We start from the raw sequence: 14,483 nt of genomic DNA on the forward strand, positions 1-14,483 counted from the left end.
CCTTGTCTGCTAGGCCCTTCAGTATATTATAGTTATTTAAGCCCAAGTTCCCAAATCTGAGTCATATATGAGTCCAGATCTGTTAATTACTTTGTTTCTTGACTATGAATTATATTTTTGTTTTTGCTTTTTGTGTTTTATGTATTTTGGTTGAAAGCCATACATTGTGAGTACGACAGTAAAGATTAAGGTAAGTATATTTATGCCTGGAATTGGGTGATCTTCTTCCACTAGGCCATACATATAGGAGGGGTTGAGTCAATGTAGTCAGGAATTGAGCTGGGGTTGGGTTTGGTTGTTCTTTGTTCACTTTCAGTTCACCACTGGCATCCAATTCTAGTGTTACTTTGTTCTTATGGAGAGACAGGTTTACTTGAGCGTTTCCCTCAGTGTTCCTGCTCCACTCTCAGCTTTAGGCCTTTACTGTTTGCCTTTGCCTGCATTTCAGAGAGGAGGTCTCTCCACCCTCAGTAGTAGTTGCCTCGCTTCTTACTTACTGCCAGCGCTTGGTAGGCTGGTTGGGGCAGGATGATTCTCTCTTGTCTCGCTCCCACCTCAGTCTTAGGTAGGCCCTATGTCCCTGGGTTTTGGAGGTGAGACCTTCTCAGTGATCCTGCCCTCCCCCAGTGGTAGGAGACCTATAGTAGTCTGAGCCCAGGATTTTTTTTCTTTCCCTTCCTCCAGCCACAGTTTTCCTGCCCTTAGCAGTTTAAAAGCAGTTTCTGCCTTTCCTGTAGTAGTGACTGCTCCCTTCCTTCAGGCTTGTACCTCAAGGGATGCTGTCTCCTCTAACCTCCTGCCCTGCCAATCAGTATTTTTTGTGAATAAATACCTTCTGGGAGTCCACTGAGAAAAGCTTCCAAGTAGGGACAAACTCACTTATTTCTATGGCTCCTAGGGATACCATTCTCTCGAATTATCCTACAGTCATATTCAGACTTTAGCAATTAGTTAAAAATGTTAGCTGAATTTTTCTTCTCTACTTATGATGTGGCCTCATTTTCTTCCTGTGCTTTGCCACAACTGAGTCAGTGTTTGTGTCTCTTTAGAGACTCCTGTATTTCCTCAGAGTTAAGATAACCAGTCATTCTGTAACCTTGGTTATCTAATGAGTTCAAGAAAAGCTGCAATTTTGTACACTGTCCTGCGTTTTCTAACTGTAATAATGGAAGTGATTTTTATTTTCATATTTCTATATTCTAAGCAGATGTTGGTAAGCTTTTTGTTAGTTAACCTGGCTAAAGGCTTATCAATTCTATTGATCTTTCAAAAACCTAGTTTTTAACAGTATGGAGGGTTCCTTAAAAAGCTAAAAATAGAGTTGCCATATAATCTAGCAATTCCATTCCTGGGCATATATCTGGAGAACACTCTAATTTGAAAAGATACATGCACCCCAATGTTCATAGCAGTACTATTACAATAGTAATAGTTTCCAAGATATTGTTCCAAGGCATGGAAACAACCTAAATGTTCATTGACAGATGAATGAATAAAGAAGATGTGAGATACACACACACACAATGGAATATTAACCATAAAAAAGAATGAAATAATGCCATTTACAGCTACATGGATGGACCTAGAGATTATCATACTAAGTGAAATAAGTCAGTCAGAGAAAGACAAATATTAAATGATATCTCTTCTATGTAGAATCTAACAAAAGTGATACAAATGGACTTATTACAAAGCAGAAATAGACCCACAGACAAAACAAACTTATGGTTACCAAAGGGGAAAGGGGTGGGAGGGATAAATTAGGAGTTTGGAATTAACATATACAGACTACTGTATATAAAATAGATAACCAACAAGGATCTACTGTATAGCACAGGGAACTACACTCAATATTTTGTAATAACCTATAAGGGAAAAGAATCTGAAAAAGAAAAAAATATATACATACAGAACTGAATCACTTTGCTGTACACCTGAAACTAACACAGCATTGTAAATCAACTATACTTCAATAAAAAAATTTAAAAAATAAAAAGAAAACAAACTTATGGTTACCAAAGGGGAAAGGGGGTGGGGGAGGGATAAGTTAGGAGTTTGGGATTAGCAGATACAAACTACTATATATAAAATAGATAAACAACAAGGTTCTACTGTATAGCACAGGGAACTATATTCAATATCCTGTAATAAACCATAATGGAAAAGAATATGAAAAAGAATATATATATGTATAACTGAATCACTTTGCTGTACACCAGAAACTAACACAACATTGTAAATCAACTATACTTCAATAAAATTTTTTTTTAAAAAAAGCAAAAAAACAGTAAATAGTTAAAAACAAAACACCTAGTTTTTGGTTTTGTTGATTTTTTCTATTGATTTTCTGTTTTCAATTTCATTGATTTCTGCTCTAAATCTTATTCTTTCTTTTATTCTGCTTACTTTGGATTTAATTTGCTCTTCCTTTTCTAGTTTTCTAAGGTGGAAACGTAGATTATTGATTTTAGGTATTTCTTCCTTTTTAACATATGCATTTGAAGCTATAAAATTTCCTCTAAGCACTGCTTTTGCTGAATCCGACAAATTTTGATGAACTGTGTTGTTATATTCATTTAGTTCCAAACATTTAAAAATTTTTCTTGTGATTTCTTTTTTAACCCATGTGTTATTTAGAAGTGTGTTGTTTAATCTCCATATATTTTGGGATATCCACTAATCTGTTACTGACTTTTAGTTTAATTCCATTGTAGTCTGAAAGCATACATTGTACGATTTTTATTATTTTAAATTTGTTAAAGTGTATTTTATGGCCCAGAATGTAGTTTATCTCGGTGAATGTTTCATATGAGCTTGAGATAAATGTGTATTCTGCTGTTGTTGGATGAAGTAGTCTATAGATGTCAATTATATCCAGTATGATGATGCTATTGAATTCAACTATGTTCTTACTGATTTTCTGCCTGCTGGATCTATCCATTTCTAATGGAGGAGTGTTAAAGTCTCCAACTATGATAGTTGATTCATCTATTTCTCATCTATCAGTTTTTGCCTTACATAGTTTGATGCTCTGTTGTTAGGTGCGTACACATTAAGGACTCTTACGTCTTCTTGGAGAATTGACCCCTTTGTCCAAATGTATTGCCCTTCTCTATTTCTGATAGTTTTCTTTGCTTTGAAGTCTGTCTGAAATTAATATAGCTTCTCCTGCTTTCTTTTGATTAATGTTAGCATGTTATATTTTTTCCATCCATTTACTTTTAATCTATATGTGTCTTTATATTTAAAGTGGGTTTCTTGTAGAAAACATATTGTTGGGTCTTGTTTTTTAATAATATACTCTGGCAATCTCTGTCTTTTAATTGGTGCATTTAGACCATTGACATTCAGAGTGATTATTGATAATAGTTGGATTAATATCTACCATATTTGTTACTGTTTCCTATTTGTTGCCCTTGTTCTTTGTTCCTATTTTTGTCTTCCAGTTATACTTCTTTTTTAACTTTTTAAGAGGTTGACTCAAGGTTTGCAATATACATTTATGACTAATGCAAATCTACTTTTGAATATCACTTAACAGTAGTGTCAGTACCTTATAACAGCAGAATAATCCTAATTCCTCCCTCCGGTTGTTTGTATCATTGTTGTCATTCATTTCACTTATATATAAGCACAACTAAGCATATTTGTGTGTGCATATATTATGTATGATATATCTGTAAGCATACGTAATTTACTACATTGTTGCTATATTATTATTTTAAACAAACTGTTATCTGTGAGGTCAATTCAGAATAAGAAAAATGAAAGTTTTTCTTTTACCTCCACTGACTGCTTCTTCAATGCTCTTCCTTTCTGTATATAGATCCAAGTTTCTGACCTACATTTTCCTTCTCACTAAAGAACTTCTTTTAACATTTCTTGCAAGGCAGATCTACTGGAAACAAATTCCCTCAATTTTTGTTTGCTTGAGAGAGTCTTTGTTTCTCCTTTACTTTTCAAGAATAATTCCATTGGGTCAGAATTCTAGGGTACAGCATTTTAGGGTGGTGGTTTTCTTCTCTCAACAATAAATATTTCACTCCATACTTTTGCTTGCACGGTTTCTGAGAAGTTGCATGTAATTCTTATTTTTATTCCTCTATAAATAAAGTATTTTTGGGACTTGCCTGGCAGTCCAGTGGTTAAGACTCTACGCTTCCACTGCAGGGGGTGCAGGTTCGATCCCTGGTCAGGGATCCCACATGCCGCACGCTGTGGCCAAAATTTAAAAGTATTTTTTCCTCCGGCTTCTTTCAGGGTTTTTTCTTTATTTTTGATTTTGTATAGTTTGAAAATGATGTGCCTAGGTATAGTATTTTTTGCATCTATCCTACTTGGTGGTATTCCCTAGGTTTCCTGGTTTGGTACCTGACATTAATTTGGGGGAAATTCTTTTTTTTTTTTTTTTTTGGGGGGGGGGAAATTCTTAATCATTATTATTTCATATATTTTTTTCTGTTCGTTGTTTTTCTTCTTCTGATATTCTCATTACATGTACAGCTTTTATAGTTGTCTCACAGTCCTTGGATATTGTTCTAGCTTTTTTTTTTGTCTTTTTGCTTTTCAGTTTTGGAGTTCTCTTTTGATATATGCTCAAGCTCAGAGATTCTTTCCTTAGCTGTGTCCAGTTTACTAATAAGCCCACCAAAAGCATTCTTCATTTCTGTCACAGTGTTTTTGATTGTTAGCATTTATTTCTTAGGGTTTCCATCACTCTGCTACATTGCCCATCTTTTTTTTTTTTTGTAAAAACATGATGCAGTTGTCTTCTAAATTACAGTGTTTATAAGATAGCTACCAAACTTGTTTCTGTTTTTTTAAATAAATTTATTTTTGGCTGTGTTGGGTCTTTGTTGCGGTGTGCAGACTTCTCATTGCAGTGGCTTCTCTTGAGGCAGAGCACCGGCTCTAGGTGCGTGGGCTCAGTAGTTGTGGCTCACGGGCTCTAGAGCAGATTCAGTAGTTGTGCCGCAGAGGCTTAGTTGCTCCGCAGCATGTGGGATCTTCCCAGACCAGGGCTTGAACCCGTGTCCCCTGCATTGGCAGATGGATTCTTAACCACTGCGCCACCAGGTAAGTCCCCGCCCATCTCTTCTTACATGCTGTCTACTTTATCCTTTACAGCCCTTAGCATATTATTCATAATTATTTTAAATTCCCTGGGCTGATAATTCCAACATTCCTGCCATGACTGGGTCTGATGCTTGCTCTGTCTCTTTAAACTGTGTTTTTTTGCATTTTAATATACCTTGTAATTTTTCTCAATAGCTGAATGTGATATACTGGTTAAAAGGAACTGCTAGGGCTTCCCTGGTGGCGCAGTGGTTGACAGTCCGCCTGCCGATGCAGGGGACACGGGTTCGTGCCCCAGTCCGGGAGGATCCCACATGCCGCGGAGCGGCTGGGCCCGTGAGCCGTGGCCGCTGAGCCTGCGCGTCCGGAGCCTGTGCTCCGCAACGGGAGAGGTCACAGCAGTGAGAGGGCCACGTACCGCAAAAAAAAAAAAGGAACTGCTATAAATAGGCCTTTAGAAATGTGGTGATAAGGTGTGGGGGAAGGGGAAGCATTTATAGTCCTATGATTATGTCTCAGTTGTTTAGTGGGTCTGTACCTCTGGACTGCGAACTTCACAGGGTTTCTCAGTTTCTCTTCTCCCCCCTTTAGGTGGAACAAGAAGGCTAGAGTGGGCTGGAATAGTATACTTTCCCTCCCCTGAGACAGTTAGGTCTGATAAAACCCTAGCAGGCTAGGTTCTGGTTAACTAGTTTCTTCTGAGGGCAGGCCTTGTTACAAAGAACAGAGTGCTCTGGCATATTTTGAAATGATTTCTTTCCCCTTCCCCTGAGGGAAGTGTAAGGAGACTTTTCTCCAATATTTATCGTGAAAATCTGGTCAAGCTCCTAGATGTAAACTCACAAAACTGTGCCCGCCCCTAACCATCCACCCCTCCCCGCAAGACTAGGTATCTCTGGTGTTTTTAACTCTCAGAGTTATCCACACTGCGCCTCTAGTAATTTGTCAAATTACAGTTCATATATTCCTACTCTTGTACTAGTTGCCATGGTGTTTTCCACTTGTGGGAGGTTTCTGCTTAGGCAAGCCATGACTCCCTGTATTCATCTGTCTGTCCAATCCTGGGAGCAAACATTTGCCCTGTGTCCAACCTCCTCTTACAGATCCAAGAGGAGTTGTGAATTTTTCAGTATGTTAAGCTTTTTGCTTATTGTTGGGACAAAGTGGTGACTTCCAAGCTCATTATTACACAACTGGGACCAGAATTCTGTGAGTTTTTAATATATTTAATTATAGATCTAAGACTTAAAGTCTGAGTTGAGAATAATAATATATGTTTTGACAAATTAGAAATAATGCATTTAAAAATGGAAGTTTCAAGAAGAGATAAAGATGAAATTAGATCCTACCTATTACACAGACACTGTGTAGGAGTTCAGAGGTACTACTGAAAAGGAACACTGGAAGGTAAAAAGTTAAATAAAACCACAGCTAACATCATACTCAATAGTGAAAAGCTGAAAGCATTTCCTCTAGGATTGGCAACAGGACAAGGATGCCCACTCGTGCTACTTTTATTCAAAATAGTATTGGAAATCCTGGCCACAGTGGTTGGACAAGAAATAGAAAAGGAAGGAACCCAAACTGGAAGGGAGGAGGTAAGGCTGCCACTGTTTGCAGATGACATGATACTATACTTGGAAAATCCTAAAGACACCACCAGAAAACTACTAGACCTCATCAATGAATTCAGTAAGGTTGCAGGATACCAAATTAACATACAGAAATCTGTTTCATTTCTATGTACTAACAACAAACTATCAGAAAGATAAATTAAGGAAACAATTCCACTTACCATCAGGTCAAAAGAATAAAATACCTAGGAATAAACCTACCTTAGGAGGTAAAAGGCCTGTACTTAGAAAACTCTAAGACACTGATGAAAGAAATGGAGGATGACACAAACAGATGGAAAGATATACCATGTTCTTGGGCTGGAAGAATTAATATTGTTAAAATGACCATACTACCCAAGGCAATCTATAGATTCAATGCAATTTCTATCAAAATGCCAATGGCATTTTTCACAGAACTAGAACAAAAAATTTTTAAATTTGTATGGAAACACAAAAGACCCTGAATAGCCAAAACAATCTTGAGAAAGAACAGAGCTGGAGTAATCATGCTCCCTGGCTTCAGATTATACTACAAAGCTATAGTAATCAAAACAGTATGGTACTGTTACAAAAATGGACACACAGATCAATGGAACAGGAGAGAAAGCCCAGAAATAGGCACACACACTCATGGTCAATTAATCTACAACAAAGGAGGCAAGAATATACAATGGAGAAAACACAGTCTCTTCAATAAGTGGTGGTAGGAAAACTGGATAGCTACATGTAAAAATAGTGAAGTTAGAACATTCTCTTAACACTATACACAAAAATAAACTCAAAATGGATTAAAGACCTAAATGTGAGACCGGAAACCATAAAACTCCTAGAGGAAAACATAGGCAGGACACTCTTTGACATAAATTGCAGCAATATTTTTTTTGGATCTGTCTCCTAAAGCAAAGGAACTAAAAGCAAAAATGAACAAATGGGACCTAATTAAACTTAAAAGCTTTTGCACATCGGAAACCATTGACAAATGAAAAGACAACCTACTGAATGTGAGAAAATATTTGCAAATGATATGACTGATTAGGAGTTAATATCCAAAGTATATAAATAGCTCATACAACTCAACATAAAACAAACAACCCAATTAAAAAATGGACAGAAGAACTGAATAGACATTTTTTCTGAAGAGGAAATGCAGATGGCCAATAGCCCCATGAAAAGATGCTTGACATCACTAATAATCAGGGAAATGCAAATCAAAACCACAATGAGATATTCACCTCACACCTGTCAGAATGGCTATCATCAGAAAGAACACAAATAATGAATATTGGAGAGGACACAGAGAAAAGGGAACCCTCCTACACTGTTGTTGGGAATATAACTTGTTGCAGCCACTGTGGAAAACAGTATGGAGGTTTTAAAAAAACCTAAAACTACAACTACCATATGACCCAACAATTCCACTCCTGGGTATATATCTGAAAAAAACAAGAACACTAATTCAAAAAGATACATGCACCCTAATGTTCATAGCAGCATTATATACAATAGTCAAGATGTGGAAGCATCCCAAGTATTCATCAACAGATGAATAATATATATTATTATTACCCAGCTATAAAAAAGAATGAAATTTTGCCATTTGCATCAACATAGATGGACATGGATAATATTATGCAAAGTGAAATAAGTCAGAGAAAGACAAATAGCGAATTATATCACTTATATGTAGAATCTAAAAAATAAACTAGTGAATAAAACAAAAAAGCAGCAGACTCACAGATACAGAGAAAAAACTAGTGGTTATCAGTAGGGGGAGGGGCAAGATAGTGGCAGGGGATTAAGTGGTAGAAACTACTATGTATAAAATAAAAAGCTTCCATGTTTTGGCTATTGTAAATAATGTTGCTATGAACAATGGGGTATCATTTCAAATTAGAGTTTTCATTTTTATTTTCTTCAGATAAATATGCAGGAATTGCTGAAACATACAGTAATTCTATTTTTAATTTTTTGAGGAAACTCCATACTGTTTTCCACAGTGGCTGCACCAATTTTCATTCCCACCAACAGTGCATTAGTGTTCTCTTTTCTCCACATCTTCATCAACACTTATTTGTCTTTTTGATAATAGCCCTTCTTACAGATGTGATGTGATATCTCATTGGATTTTTTCTTTCTTCTGTTCAGCTTGGGTGATATCCACTACTCTGCCTTCCAGTTTGCTGATCCATCCTCTGTATCATTTTATCTATTGTTGATTCCTTCTAGTGTATTTTTATCTATTTATTTAAATAAATTAATATTTATTTATTTACTTATTTTTGGCTGCATTGGGTCTTTGTTGCTGCGTGCAGGCTTTCTCTAGTTGCAGTGAGCGGGGGCTACTCTTCGTTGCAGTGCGCAGGCTTCTCGTTGCAGTGGCTTCTCTCGTGGAGCACAGGCTCTAGGTGCACAGGCTTCAGTAGTTGTGGCACATGGGTTCAGTAGTTGTGGCACACAGGCTCTAGAGTGCAGGCTCAGTACTTGTGGCTCACGGGCTCAGCTGCTCCGAGGCATGTGGGATCTTCCCAGACCAGGGCTCGAACCCATGTCCCCTGCATTGGTAGGCGGATTCTTAACCACTGTGCCACCAGGGAATTCCCTCTAGTGTATTTTTAATTTCAGTTATTGTATTCTTCAGCTGTGTTTGGTTCTTATTTATATTTTCTAACTCTTTATTAAAATCCTGTGTCTATTCTTCTCTCAAGTTTGATGATTATCTTTATGATCATTACGTTGAACTCTTATTGGGTATCTCTACTTCACTTAGTTCTTTTTCCAGGGTTTTATCTTGTTTGAAACATATTTCTCTATCTCCTCATTTTGCCTAATTCTCTATGTTTATTTCTATGTATTAGGTAGGTCAGTTACATCTCCTTGATCTTGGAGAAGTGGCCTTATGTAGGAGACATCCTATGGGGTCCTGCAGCACACTCCCCTCTGGTCACCAGAGCTAAACACTCAAGGGGTATCATATTATCCAACTTTCCCTAATCTGATAGACGAGAAATAGTATTTCATTGTAATTTTACTTTGCATTTCTCTGAGTAAGGCTAGATATCTTTTTATATGTTTTAAGAGCCATTTTTTATTACTTTCTTGTGTATATATGTAGTCTGTTAAAATCTTTTGCCCATTTTTCTGTCATATGTGTGCTCTGGGCATCAGAACACTCCATGAAAATGAGGAACTTGGTCTGTTACAAGATCAGGGTCTCCAAAAATTAGACAAATCTGTCATTTATGAGAAGCAAAATTATTTTTAATGTGTACATAAGGAAATTTCCCCATGAGTCTTCATAAAGATATTAGACATATGTTTATGAATATATACACATGAATTTATATTTATGTACATAAATGAATTATATTAAACAAATCTATCTGTTGATCGATATATATATACATACACATACTAATTTTAGCATTTCTTAATGGAAGTTGTAGATAAGATTATTTTATTCCTGCATCACTTCAATTGTTTCTTCCTTACAGTTGTCCTTTTACTTCCTTATTGGGTGACATTTGGCTTTATGTTCAAGGGTCTTTTTGCAGTTTTAGCTCAGTTTTGTCCTAGCAATAACCACCTGCCTGGGGTGAATACCAACACGGATATAAGCCTTCTCCTGCTGCACATGTTCAATGTGGATGACACATCTTCCTATCACCTGGACCACCTTGCCAATCTGCTGACCTTCTAGTGTCCAATTCAGTGTCCTCACACAAACTGAACTTCAACATCCTTTCAGATGGGCATAAATCGAACTTTGTACTTCTGTCTCAGCAACTTAGAAAGTGGGGAGGGCAATCTTCCTACCAATGTGGGAAGACACATTGAATTGCCTTTTATTTTTAGGGTTCTTGCTCTAGTCAGAAGTTACACAGGGATTAAACTTCATTTTGGCTGCTATTGTTTTAGCAATGACCACAAGAGGAAAAAAAAGCTGATAGATACTTTTATTTATCTTCCCACTCTTTTCTATGATCCTCACTAGCTCAAAATATCTGTCAAGAGGAAGAAGGCAAGTGAGGGACTGATCCTGAGGAGCAGTGGACCAGTCCTGTGCAGGCTGCAGATGTCCAACAAACCAGCAGCCAAGAGGGACGGAGCTCTCTAATGTTTCTGTTACGGTTGGTGCTGGTGCGTGACAGTTACCTCGATTTTATGGGCCTCATCAAAAGGAGAGAAGATCCTAACTGACCACAGATTCCATTAGAAGACGTATGGCCTGTGCTCAAAACATAATCTGAGTTAGGAAACTTATTGTCTTGAATCTGTACGACTAAAATTTTTTTCAATTATCAGTGCCAGAGTGTAGTCAAAGCCCTTGGTGCCGCCAGAAGCCAGCCCAGACCTCCACTCAGAAAGAGGCTGTTCCAAGGTAGAGATTCTGCTGACCAGCCAGCTAAACCCAGAGCAGAGTCAGGCCACTGAAACTCAGCATTTAATGAAAAACTTACCCTTCTTATTGCCTCACAGTATACAGAGTTTTTTCCTCAATACCTTTCAAGATTCATAACCTACCAAGGAAAGTAGCCTCTAATTTTCAGATGAAATACTAAGGCTCAGAGAGGTCTGCTCCAGTTGTCCAATATGATACAACTGTTGGCAAGAGCCATGACTTCAAGATACCAGGCTCCTTGTTCTCTCCTTTTTGTTTCTGGATTTATTCTGACAAGATTCTTCCCAGCATTGTAAAGCAATTATACTCCAATAAAGATGTTAAAAAAAAAAGATTCTTCCCAGAAGCAAAGACCATTTCTACAAACAGAGTCCATGATTTCAGAACGAAGTCTGACATTTTAAAATTTGGGAGTAAAGATTTGTTCAATTAGCTAGGCTCAGGATACAGAAATACATCATTTTATACATGGATCCCTTTTTCCTCCACCACAGCTTTTCCCAACGTGATGCCTACAAGTTCATTCAACCCAGAATAACCACTACTGTAATGCATAGTCCAGCTCTTTCCTCCACTGTCCCACCACTGGGTTGTCTTTATCTACTTTGTCTTAGGTCTTTAATATTGCTCTAATTCCTGCAGACGTAGGATCTATTTTTCAAAAATTTATGCCCTAAAAACATCAATGTCCTCGGCCTTTTCATCTTCCAGTTTTATTTTCCATTTTTTCTAAGTCTACAATTATACCCACTCATGTCTTTTACATTCACCTCAGATACATTTCTGTGCTCAAGTCAGCTACACAATTACAAGGTAGAGCCTCCCATTCAATTTTGAAAATAGGGAATTCCCTTCTAATATCAGAGGAAAAGATGCTACTGACACCTTAGTACAAAGAAAAACATACCCTTCCTTTGCAAAGATGTAGCCTTGCACAAGGGCATGGCTTGGCAAGGGAAATTCTGACAGAGCTTTAGTCTCCACTAACTTCCTTGGCCAGCCATCTTTGTGTCACACCCCAATTGCACAATCATACCAGGTAGCCCTCGGTCTGGGATCCATGAAGAATATACCTTAAGGTTTTGTTTAGTGGCTGACAAGCCAAGTAGACATGGTCATCTCACAGTCTGTAATTACATCTGCAAGATTTAATACTCTCCCCAGTCTACTTAATTAGTTCCATGAGGGTAGGAACTCTGTTTTTACTCACTCCATATGCCAGTGCCTGGTACAATAGTAAGCACTCATTACTTCTTCAATCCTTTTTATAACTGTGGCTTCAATTCTTTGGGCAAAGCAGAAAGTTTACTTTATAACTCAGACATGGCCACTGCTCAACAGTTTATCTATGGCAAACATGGGGACCATTACAGAGAAGAGTGAAGATGGGCAGCCAATTCAAAAGCAGAGACTGCTAACTGTAATAGCTAGCTAAGCTAACAAATTCTGGGCTAGCACCTACAATTGCTTCTGAATACTGTCTCATTTAACTAGAGTAGCAATATAAATGACTGAATCTGTGACTGGTTCTTAACGGACCACTGTGATATTTACAATTTATCAGTTACCTCCTGTTTTTTCTAATCCCATTCTTGTGTCTTCCTCCAATCCATTTGCCATACCACAGCCAGTACGAAAACTAACCTGATTAATGTGTTTTTCAGTTCAAAATCTTTCAATGTCTTTCTTGCTTAGGAAAAAAGATAAAATTCTATCATGCTGTGCAAAGCCCTCTGTGATTTGGCCTCTACTTACCTCTGCGCGCTCATCTCAAGTCATTCTCTTTACTTTCTATGCTCTGGCCACCATCCTTTCACTTCCTTAGGCCTATGAGGCTCACTGCTGCTCAGGGCATTCACACATGCTGTTTCCTCTGTCTAAAATTCTTCTTCCCCCCACCACAATCGCCACTTACCTGACTCTTGCCTCTCCTACAGTTCTTAGCTTAACTCAAGTTCTGATTGGCATACTGAGTGCATAATATAATGTGGGTCCACCCTCTCGCCCAGTAACTCTACTTCCTAGCAGCCAATTCTTTTCTTCCATAGTTCTTATCCCATTCTGTCCCAATCTATACATCTGTATGATTTGATTAGCATCTATCTCTACCCGTGGACAGTAATTCCACGAAGGTCTGTTTGGCTCGCTGGTACATCCTCAGCGTTACTTAGGGGTTTGGCATATAACCTGGATTCTAGTGTTACACTGAATAAATGAAAGTACAGTTTTTAAGGATCACAGAGACATATTAACATGGGATGGGGGAAGGTAACATGAGGAAGTAAGAAGTAAAAGCAGACAAGAAAGAGCATCCCTGGCATTACAGCCAGGGCTCATCTCATCGCCATTCAGATCCCACAGCAGCTCAGGAGCAGTTCTTGAGCCGCAGTGATCTGAGTCATCCAGCAGCTATGATGGTGTCTCAGCAACAAAAGTAAGCGCCCCTTGGTTCCTGCAGTTCCTGACTTCTTCCTGCTATTCATTTCTCAGCAACACTCTTCTGCTTCTCTTGTTAACTATCCATCATGAGGAAGTTTTTTTAATCTTAAAAAAATTGTCCTTATGAAAAAAGTTAACTCATTACAGAAAAATTAAAGAAAAAAGAACACTAAAAAGCTATTATCCCATTTATCTAGAAAGAAAATAACAGCTTGATATAAAAGCCTTCTAGAAAATACATATGTACACATAGAAATTACCTTCCTATAAACTGAGACATTTACAGATACAATTTTGTAACTTCTATTCTTAATACACAAATTTTCTTGGAACTTTATAAGTTGTCACAATAACCCTTTATATTTGGAGATCTTAAATCTGTTCCAGTGTTACACTATTACAAATAATACAAGACAGAAATAGCTGGTTGAAAATAAATAGGAATCTAAAAAGAAAGTAATTCACTTCCACAAAACTTAAAATATGAACATATACATTTAAACTGGTAATGTGTTGTCAAACCACCTCATGGTATATTTATATTACTACTATTTTAAGAACCAGTACCTGTGGATATTAATTTTTAAAAAATCTAATTGTCAAAATTGTCTAACTTGCTGTCTTCTGAACTTCTTTCAAATTGTGTGCCACCACTCCACTGGAGGATCTTAGACCTCCCATTAATAAGAAATGCTAACTTCTGAACTTAGGGTTAAGAGGCCATATAATTATTTTTAATGGATTTAGATGCAAAAAAAAGTCTAGGTCTCAGATAGTGAGAGTAAATTATGGCAGCACAGTCCTCCTGCAAACAGTGCTAGAGATATGGGAGCAGTATGGATGTGCTGTGACAGAGGAAATTCTTTTCCCCAACCCTAAGGTGGCAGGGGTAGTGGTAGTGTGGAAAAATTATGGAGTCTGTCTGAGTTCACATAGCGTCTATTTGCCTGTTA

General features: G+C 37.5%; 1 long non-coding RNA gene across 1 annotated transcript in view; it reads right to left on the bottom strand.

The window, feature by feature from the left end:
* The window catches only part of LOC109551901 (uncharacterized), a 46,198-nt gene that overhangs the window by 19,801 nt on the left and 11,914 nt on the right, over window positions 1-14,483 (bottom strand). The gene's annotated exons all lie outside the window — the stretch shown is intronic.

Source organism: Tursiops truncatus, chromosome 4, assembly GCF_011762595.2.
Source record: "Tursiops truncatus isolate mTurTru1 chromosome 4, mTurTru1.mat.Y, whole genome shotgun sequence".
NCBI classification, from domain to species: domain Eukaryota; kingdom Metazoa; phylum Chordata; class Mammalia; order Artiodactyla; family Delphinidae; genus Tursiops; species Tursiops truncatus.